Source organism: Propithecus coquereli, unplaced genomic scaffold (assembly GCF_000956105.1).
Source record: "Propithecus coquereli isolate 6110/MARCELLA unplaced genomic scaffold, Pcoq_1.0 Scaffold95, whole genome shotgun sequence".
NCBI lineage: Eukaryota > Metazoa > Chordata > Mammalia > Primates > Indriidae > Propithecus > Propithecus coquereli.
The window spans coordinates 2810145-2820387 of NW_012155840.1; the positions used below are offsets into that span (position 1 = coordinate 2810145).

A 10243-nucleotide genomic window follows, 5' to 3' on the forward strand; every position below is an offset into this window, starting at 1 on the left:
AGTCCCAGCTACTCGGGAGGCTGAGGCAGTAGGATTGCTTGAGCCCAGGAGTGTGAGGTTGCTGTGAGCTAGGCTGACGTCACGGCACTCACTCTAGCCAGGGCAACAGAGTGAGACTCTGTCTCAAAAAAAAAAAAAAAAAGATCATCACTTCTTTCAGGAAGATGATTTAAATGTTAACAGAACATTTATTACAGTGGTAGGATATAAATCACTTTAAGAAAAAATAGGTTATTGGTGTTTAAACTGAAATAGACTTTCCCGTTTTAGATCTCAAAATAAATAAAAATTAAGTGACAAGGTAACAGTATGGGTTTATTTTTATGTAATAAACTGGAAGAACTCTATTTAAAAAGGGTGACTCTGTTCACTAAAAAAAATTGAAGGAGATGCACAGGCTGTGCCAAACAGAATCTAACAAAAGATTTTTTGGAATATGGATCAGATTTTTATGATAATGTGATCGGCTTCCCTGGGCAAGTGCAGGCTGGGCTCGTTAACTTCCATTCGTAAAGGCCAGTTCTGCACCTGGACACAAGAGGCAATGATATATATCTGCTGAATGACTGAATTAATGAAATCCTTGGACTTTTTTCTAATTTGGGATAACTCTGGCATTGCTTCAGATACTAACTGACCAATTAAAAAAATGTCTAACTACTGTAAATAACTGCCAACCACTTCATAATCAGATCAAAAGTGGTACACAGCAGTGTTATCCACTGTAAAGAGGACCACACATGTGAAAGTATTTTATAAATAAATACTACATAAATATAAGGTGGTATTATTCCAAAGGTTATTTTAGTTGAAAAATGACTAAAAAATCTTTAAAGTATATTTTCATTTCCTAATTTCAAACCTGAGAAAAGTCAGGGTTACTGGTCAAATACTATAGGACCAATTTTCTTAACTTTTCCTCCCATGAATCCCGTGAGGTATGAAGGAGGACGACACTGCAGCATAGAGGCCTTTGCACTCTGCACTGCGGGCCAGGCCCTGTGGACGAATCTGAGCAGGCCAGGCCTGGCCCTAGGAGGGAAGAGTTTCACTCCTGACTACAAAGGGTTCATATCTCTGCAAAGCCATGTTGTCCAGGCAGGGTGCAGGTTTTCTTACACCAGGCCTCCTCACCTAGCCAGGCCCTGTCTCCCTTGCAACACATAAGTGCAAATACTCTAGCTTCTCAGGCACTGCAACTTTGATCCTAGCAATTATTGCTAAGGGAGGACAAGAAGCTTCAACCACTGCAATACGGACCTTGATTGTTTTTAGGAACAAGCCGCCTGTAACTGAAGGATGACTAAGGGAGACGACAGGCCTTGGTTTGCAAGCCTTAGCAAGACAAGATAAAAAAGACTATCTACAAAAACTAAGGAGTAGAAATACTTGGAAATTTGGAAGATGTAGAATAAAACCACCACCAAGAAACTTTTTGGGGGGTCGGGGGGTGGTGGGAACAGGATCTCACTCTATAGCCCAGGTCGGAGTGCGCAGTGGCGTCATCATAGCTCGCTGCAACCTCAAACTCCTGAGCTCAGCTCAAGTGATCCTCCTGCCTCACCTTCCCAAGCAGCTGGGACTATAGGCACATGCCACCACGCCTGGCTAATTTTTTGTATTTTTTGTGGAGACAAGGTCTCATTATTGCCCAGGCTGGCCTCAAGCCATGCTTCTGCCTTGGCCTCCCAAAGTGCTGGGATCATAGGCATGAGACACCACACCCAGCCAACCACCCAGAATTTTTTAAACAAGAAACCTCCATCTCCAATCTCAGTTCAAATACATGAAATAAATGTAATTAGGAAATAAGAGAAAAGGACTCACGCCTGTACCAGTCCTTCACTGAGTTTTCTAAGGGGGCACAAGTAGAGTGGCTTAAAGGGCTTCCCATGGTCACAGACCTGGTTCTGCCTGACACTTTTTTGCTGTAGGATCTTGAACATGTACTTTATACTCTGAACCTCATCTTCAGTTTCTTCTATGAAATGGGGAATATCTACCCCACGAGACTGTGGAGATGTAATGAGTGTGTGTGTATATATTATAAATACAGATATACCCATTTTATACTTATAAATATGTGTGTATTTAGGGTTAGGGTTATACATAGAGGGAGACATATTTATAATTGTAAAATGGGTACATGTGTATATCTATAGACTATCTGTCTTAGCACATCGTAAACATTTTAAATAATGGTAGCTGATATTTTTTTATCAACAATAATCTTAAGATGACTCAAAAAGGAGAACAAAGGAGACAATTAAATAAATTCAAGGATTTTAATGATGTACAACGTTTAATTCAAAGAGCCCATTACAGAACAAAGTGCATGGACACAAAGCTGCCTTTTGTGAACTTAGGTAAACCTGGAGTGCTGCAACCCCTCTGCTTGGGGCTCAGAGGGGAAAATAGCTGTTGATATTAAGCAGCGACAGAAGGTGAACAGCCACGTAAATGGTACCCAGCTCTATCTTCTACCACCCAAGTTTCAGAGGCAGATTTCATTCACACTAGGCAGAGTGCAGGTTTTCTGACACCAGCCCTCCTCACCTAGCCAGGCTCTGTCTCCCTTGCAGCACAAAAGTGCAAATACTCTAGCCTCTCAGGCACTGCAACTTTAATCCTAGCAATTATTGCTAAGGGGGGACAAGAAGCTTCAACCACTGCAATACGGACCTTGATTGTTTTTAGGAACAAGCCGCCTGTAACTGAAGGATGACTAAGGGAGACGACAGGCCTTGGTTTGCAAGCCTTAGCAAGACAAGATAAAAAAGACTATCTACAAAAACTAAGGAGTAGAAATACTTTGAAATTTGGAAGACGTAGAATAAACATCACAGGGCCTAGTCCCTGTGGAAGGAGGAGGGGACAAGGGAGCCTGGGACAGGCCATGGGGTGACCCTGAAAGGAAGGAATGATTTGTCCTGGGGGTCAACACACTCTTTCTGGATTGAATGCACTGTCTCGCTGGTCATGAACCCAGCCCCCAAATTAGCAAGGCCCTTTAAACCATTCTCTTCCGCCAATCTGGAATGGGGTGTCTTAGTAAAGGGGCTGGGGCTGAGAAGAGAATAAGGTGGACTGAAACATTTTGACTTGTCTGACTTCTAGTTAATGCTAATGGATATCATAAATCCTACCATATCTACTATTTGATATCTTAACAGTAAACAGATCAGACTGTTTAACGTGACTCACCCAAGTTTTAGGTGATTAATCTGGAGAAATTAAGGAGACTAAAAAGTGACATTTGGCAATGATGCGACACTGGGCAGGGTGCTAACAGACCATGGGAGTGCAGAGCAGCAGAAGAGGGCACTGATCACTGCAGACCTGGGAAGACTCCTACTGCTGTTCCGTGAGACGCAGCTGACGGATGAGGGGCGGCAGCAGGCAAACCTGCAGGAAACCTCAGACGGACTAACCCACGCCAGCCTTCATTTCAAAGAATTCCTTCAGGGTAGTCCTGAAACTGCAGGGGCTCTTGGGTTTCTGGGGTTTGTTCCTGGCTAAAGGTGCCTTTCGCTAAGTTATGTGCTTATGGTTCAAAGTGGTATCCTTTCTTTTACCTCTGGAAGCAACCAGTATTTCCAGGCTTTTGCAACATGTATACTAGATCATGGAAATGAAGTCAAAATTACACCTCAAAGGACCTTTAGCGTTTCCCCAGGCTCAAAAAGACAGCCTAACTAGACACATGAAGCATTTTATACATAACCTGATATTATTATTATCTTTTCTTTCTTATACCCTGGATGTGCTAAGATGATACTATTATTTTTTGAGAATAAACCAGGGGTTTTATCTCCCACATTATACTTTTGAAGAAAGTTATCCTGCCCTCAAGATAGCATACTAAAAGAGAGAACAATGTCAAGATTTGAACTTTAAGAAACTTAGTGCTCCTTAATGACAATGAAGTGAGGAAAGAGGAAATGTCCCTCTCCTTTGTGTCTACGGGCGCATCGTCTTCCTTGGTGATCGCTACGGGGCACCAGTCCCTTGCTTGCACCAGAACCGGAGTTTTGCTAAACCACAGTGAACATGCCATGAGGATAAATGTGCGACCAAAAGGAGCGTAATTAAAGAATAACAAAAACCTCCCAAATGCTAGACAACTTTTAGTGTTATGAAAAAACTCTGAGCTCTGTAATTTCTATTTTAATGGTTTTAACATATAAAGTTAGATATATATAAACCAGAAAAACATGAGCTGAAGGCAGAATGAAAAATATCTGAGCAGTGGCTTCACACAACAGGAAAAACATTTCTCCTTATGCTCATGTGTTCACTCCAAAACAACTAGCATCACCTGACATCCTCCTCTTCTGCGTAAGCATAACTTCCCTCCTTTTCTGCGTTTTGAAGTTAATTTACTAAAAAGATAGTGGAGCCTCAGCTTCGAGTCTGGAGCAATAGTGTGGCTTCATGGGACAGGCTGGGAGAGGCGGGGAGGCCATTAGAAGTTGCCGTTCACCACTCCCATGGAAAGTGCTATGGCTGGCAGTGTGTCTTGGGAAGCAGATCCGATCTGGGGTCGTTGCATGGCTAATACTGTATGTTGACGTAACTAGAGTGGAATAGTGCTGTGGAGATCAGAAAACAAGAGACTCTTACAAACACGCATATGAAAATTTACAATCACAATATACCTTTTATACACAGAAAATCAGGTACAATCAATCCAGATCCAAGGGGTATTTTGCAGGACTTAGGAGCAAAAGGTAAGTTAAGTGGGAAAGGGTACCAAAAGAATAGTATATAATGAAACAAAGTCTCATGGATTTTAAGGAAATAGTATATATATATTTTTAAGGACAAGGTTAATGCAGATAAATTCTAGGACAAAGAATGGCTAACTCAAGCTTTTCCCCTTTGCTTCCCTCTCAAATTGTTATATGCAGAGAACCATGCCAATATGAAATAAAGGATATGCAGGCATACTTGAAGAATGGGCAACTAAAAAGTTTTGGAAGCACACAGATGGTAGGAATGTAAAATTCCACATGCCAAAAGCAACTTGGGGAGGGGCAGGAACTTCTTACACCCTTTGTAGTATGCAAAGGCATAAAGACACACACAGATGACCAAGGACACCATGAAACAGGATGTGCTTAAACTAAAGTCACAATGAGGAAGGACACTTTGTGGACAACTGCAAATCTTGGACTACAAAATCCACAGCACAAAATTAAGCAGCAGTGGGTACACGTTAGTTTCACACAGAATGTACGTTTTTCTTACATGGCCTTGAAGTTATCCCCTTCACTATCTATGGGAGGTAACATCATGTTGGGGTGCCCAGGTGCTGACATGGACATCGACTTCTGATGTCTCAGCTGACAGGTAGAAGATGTGGTACAAACTGAGGCGGGGCTAGCCGTGGACGCGAACGTTTCTGTCAGGCTGGGAGGGGTTTGGGTTCAGGCAGAGGCAGAAACCATAGTTGGATGGAGCAGTGACCACAGAGCAACCTGCTGTGTAATACACATTCCTTCCTCCCCAAACCATCTCATGTTTTTCAAAGAATAAAACTCTCTTAAGCTTGTTTTGGGAATTCTGGAGCAATTGCTAACCTGTAGCTGCTTTTCTTCAAACAGTAATCTTAAAAGTTTATTACCTTAAACAAAAGAAAGTAGCAGCTTACACGTTTGAATATTTGTTTATGTGAGAGGGACGATGTCCTTCAAGCTATGCATAAAATAAATCCTATTCTAAGAGATGTCTCAGTTCAAGTCTAAGTGGTAAAGCGAATATATAACATGGGCATATTGTGCTCTCAACCTGTTCCCAAGACACACTGACATATTTTAAATGAACTAATCAGATTACGGGTATAGAAACTAGCTGTTATATAACAGAGTATCCTATGTTGTTTTAACAATATAGTTTAGAATCCTCTTACCCAAAGGACATTCATAAAGAATCCTTTATAAAGAGTCCTTTATCCTTTATAAAGAATAGTCATCCTTCAGGGGTCAACAGAGCCCCTTTTTTCAAGAAGGAAAAACTCATTAGAAAAAATGAACTGTTTACAGACACAGAAAGAGTGACGGAGTGGCTGGAAGTCCGCGGTTCCACCTGGCACAGACAGCTGCGGGACAAAACTACCTGCAGGAGTCTCACCAGGACCACACTGTTCCTGGTCCAGCTCAGTCATCATCTCCTTAGAATTCCAAAGGTGTAGTTTCTTTCCTTCAAGAATATGTAGGGATTTTCTTCCAGTGTCTTTCTGCAGAAATCCTTCCAAAGGATTGAAACTTGGAAACCGGCAGGTTCTTCCTCTCCCTCACTTCCTATATCCAGACCAACCATGACATCTTGTTGGTGTCAGCTTCCTAACAGCCTTCAGCTGGCCCATCCTCTCCACTTTTACTGCCAGGCTCTCAGTGCAGAGCCTCAGGCCTCTACCCCCCACCTCCAGTCTATCCACTTAACTGCCATGAACTTCCCAAAATATACACTGGACCTTGCCGCTCATCTGCTCATAACCTTTCTACAGCACACCAAGCCTTCAGGGTAAATTTCAGACTCCTCACTCTAGCATGCAAGTCACACGTCCTTTGGCCCCTGCAGCCTGCCCCTGCCATCTCTCCAGGCTTTGCCTTTTGTCATTCCTCTTGGAATTTGACTTTCTGGCCCTCCTGATGATGTGCAGTCCCTTGGTAAAGCACCAGGTCAGAAAACGCTTATGGGAGCTATTCTCTATGCCTGAAGGGCTGACATCTTTCTATTCACTCTTCAAAATTCAACCAGAGGTCATCTCCTCCATGAAGTCTTCCCTGATGCACCCTCCCACAGAGAGTTAAATCACTGCTTGCTGTTTTTAGTTCATGCATGCCACATTGTATTGTAGTGACCCTTCCTTGCTGGAGCTCCCTGAAAACACAGCTATAATCTTGTCAACGTGTCCCCAGTGTCAACAGAAAGCCTGACAAAGCAGGTGCTCAGTAAATGTTCTCCTAATGGTACTAGCCACTGGGATTCTGACAGCCCCAACATGAGGGAGACAGGTCTTTAAAATAAATTGCTCAAGAAGAGCTGCTACGGCTGGGCGCAGTGGCTCACGCCTGTAATCCTAGCACTCTGGGAGGCCGAGGCGGGGGGATTGTTTGAGCTCAGGAGTTCGAGACCAGCCTGAGCAAGAGCGAGACCCTGTCTCTACTAAAGATAGAAAGAAATTAGCTAGACAACTAAAAATATATATAGAAATAATTAGCCGGGCATGGTGGCGCATGCCTGTAGTCCCAGCTACTCGGGAAGCTGAGGCGGAAGGATTGCTTGAGCTCAGGAGTTTGAGCTAGGCTGACGCCACAGCACTCTAGCCCCGCCAACAGAGTGAGACTCTGTCTCAAAAAAAAAAAAAAAGAAGAGCTGCTTGGCCCTGCATTTTTGTTTGAGAATTCTGCCCTCTGCCTTAGAGAATGGCTCTATATAGTCAGAGGACTTGAAACAAATGTCTTCAGTTTCCTCTGTTTGCCACTCAGTATCTATATATCTTTTCCTGTGGCAAAAATACTGAAATTTTGCTTTGGGGGAAGCAACTCCAGGTCCCCGGGCTGCACATGAAGCTGACTCCACCCCAGACTTTTCCCAGCTACCTCGGTCAGTGACAGGTTTAGAGATGCTCAGAGCCAGTGCACACAGATCAAGGAGACAACCCCAGGCTTGGGCTCAAGCAGAACCGTGTGCACAAAGAGGTCAGGTCTGAACTACCACAGAGGAGGCAGAACTAGGAGACGGACCCCGACTCTAGGCCTGGACTTTCTTAGCTGTATGAATTAACAGATGCCCTTTTTTATTTAAGCCTGTTTGGACTGGGTTTTCTGTCACTTGCAATGGAGAGTCCTAACTGATTCAAGTTGTTAAAGACATGCTGGGTGGTTCCCAGTACATGCATACAGATGTACATACACAGGTGCACACATAATTTTAAGGTGCAGATAAATGCAACTGTCTTTTGTGCTCGATTATCTTTCAGGGCAGGCATCATTTTTAAGGGAGAAAAAATTGTCACACTGAGTACCTTAACTGAAAATAGAAAATATGACCACTAGTTCAGCCCTCAAACCCAATAATTTTCCACAGTCTTTCAATTCATTTGTAAGACAGAAAGAAAAAGAAAATCAGACATTATTAAAACTATGGGCCCTGTCTTTTACGGTTTGGCACTGATGCTCTATTTAGCTAAAGATAAAGACATCTTCGAAAGCAAAGTATTTCAATGATTTATGGGAAGAGAAGCAACGAGGCCCAGGTCAGGATGTGGAGAAGTCAGCCTCAATAAGGAAGGTGTCTGCAGGGGGAACACAGAAAGGAAATGACTGCAGAGAAATTAAAGAAGTCTCTAAAACTATTTTCAAAGAGTGAAATGAATAATTTTAGGAAAGGAGAATTAGATGAGCACAGGCATAACGTGCAGTGCCTGGGGTGTGCCACACACCTGCAGACACAGGATGGGGAGCAGAGAGCAGACCCTGGTCTTAACACCTGTAAGAAGTCTGACTCTGCAACTCACAGAGTCACATATCCTGAAGTTCAGAAGGAGCCTGATAGAGAAGTTCAACAAGTTAGAAGCATTTTTTAAAAACAATAAAGGTCATGAAACAAGTTTTCCAGTCTCAAAGACTAAAATCCATAACATTAGAAACTTCTAATTAAGTCTTCTACCAATATCTTCTAAGTCACTTTGAACTAGAAGACATTTGATAGAGGAGCATAGAACTGTAATAAAAGAAAATCTGTCAGAGAATAAACTATTAAGAAATAACTATACAATCACTATCTGTAAACTGTCTAGCCCAGTTGCTATACTCAATTAAGTTCTTAATAGTTTTTAACCATAAGGAAAAAGATAGCGTTAAGACACATAGGACTCAGAAAAGAGAACACTGGAATGTAAATATTGCTTAAATTCACTGAATAATAAACATAATCTTATATAACAAGCTTTACTCCCCATAACAATTCAAATCTAAGTGGTCTATGGAATAGGGAAATTATAAATAGTTTGGTTTGAAGGAGTAAGGAGGAAAGAAGAATCTTCGCTTAGGCTGTCATATTAGTCAGTGATCAAACATTTCATTTGACTAAAGAAATCAAACATAAGGTTAAGATTAAGGAAACAGAAACCTTCCAATATAACTTTAGAAAGTAAATATCAGAAGAAAATAAAGAAAGAATTTTGATGGTAGGCATGACCAAACAATGTTCAAATTAGGAGGATGATGTAAGCTTATTTTTATAGATTTTTACTCTAGGACTCACTTAGACTCTTATCTCTTGATTTCTATCTTTGAATTTAGTTTATACAAGACTCTTTTTCTGAAAACAAAGAAACAAAATCCATGCCAGCCTGGGAAATTTGTTCTGTATAGAATAAAATACATTTAACTACTCTCTACCAACCCAACTTCTCTTTTTCCTCTCCCCCAAACCAACCCTGTTTTCTTTGCCATTCTGAATCACTGAATGTCTATCAGCTGCAGTTCTCTCACTGCTAACATACGTATTTCGCCGTGTCATTCCTCCAGATGCCACTTTACTCTATAAAAAGGGGCATTTTTGTCTTAAACTATTTTGTAAATATAGTATAAAGAGGGGAAAAAAAAGAACTCATTTACATAAACAGTAGAACTCAGTCTTTAAACTATGCTAAAATACCCATAGTAATGGCGAAAAGATCAGAAAAGGGAGTGAGGATAGCAACCTCTACCCTCTCTTCTGGTAGGAAAAAACATGAAAAATGGCCAAGGTAGGGTGACTATAATAATGGTTTATAATAATCAGTAAAGTAATAATTCACAGACTATTTAAATTCAAGTAGGACTACAAGGTGAGCCACCATTTTTAAAAGCAAATACTTTCAAAATTAAAAAGTAGGGTTATAAATATAAGATAAATATATAAATAAAAATAATAAAAATTAAGATATAATGCATCTGCATAATATTGGATTTGAAATAGATTCATAGATATGACACCAAAAGCATGAGCAATAAAGGAAAAAATAAAATAGATTTCATCAACATGAGAACTTGTGTGAAGACCATTATCAAGAAAGTGAAAACAAAATCTACACAATGAGAAAAAATATTTGCAAATCATATATCTGGTTTGAGGTCTAGTATCCAGAATATATAAAGAATTCTTACAGGCCGGGCGCGGTGGCTCACGCCTGTAATCCTAGCTCTCTGGGAGGCCGAGGCGGGCGGATTGTTTGAGCTCAGGAGTTCGA

The 10243-nt window shown here is 41.3% G+C and overlaps 1 pseudogene; it reads right to left on the reverse strand.

The window, feature by feature from the left end:
* Positions 1 to 10243, reverse strand: part of LOC105826983 — a 35010-nt pseudogene that overhangs the window by 1163 nt on the left and 23604 nt on the right.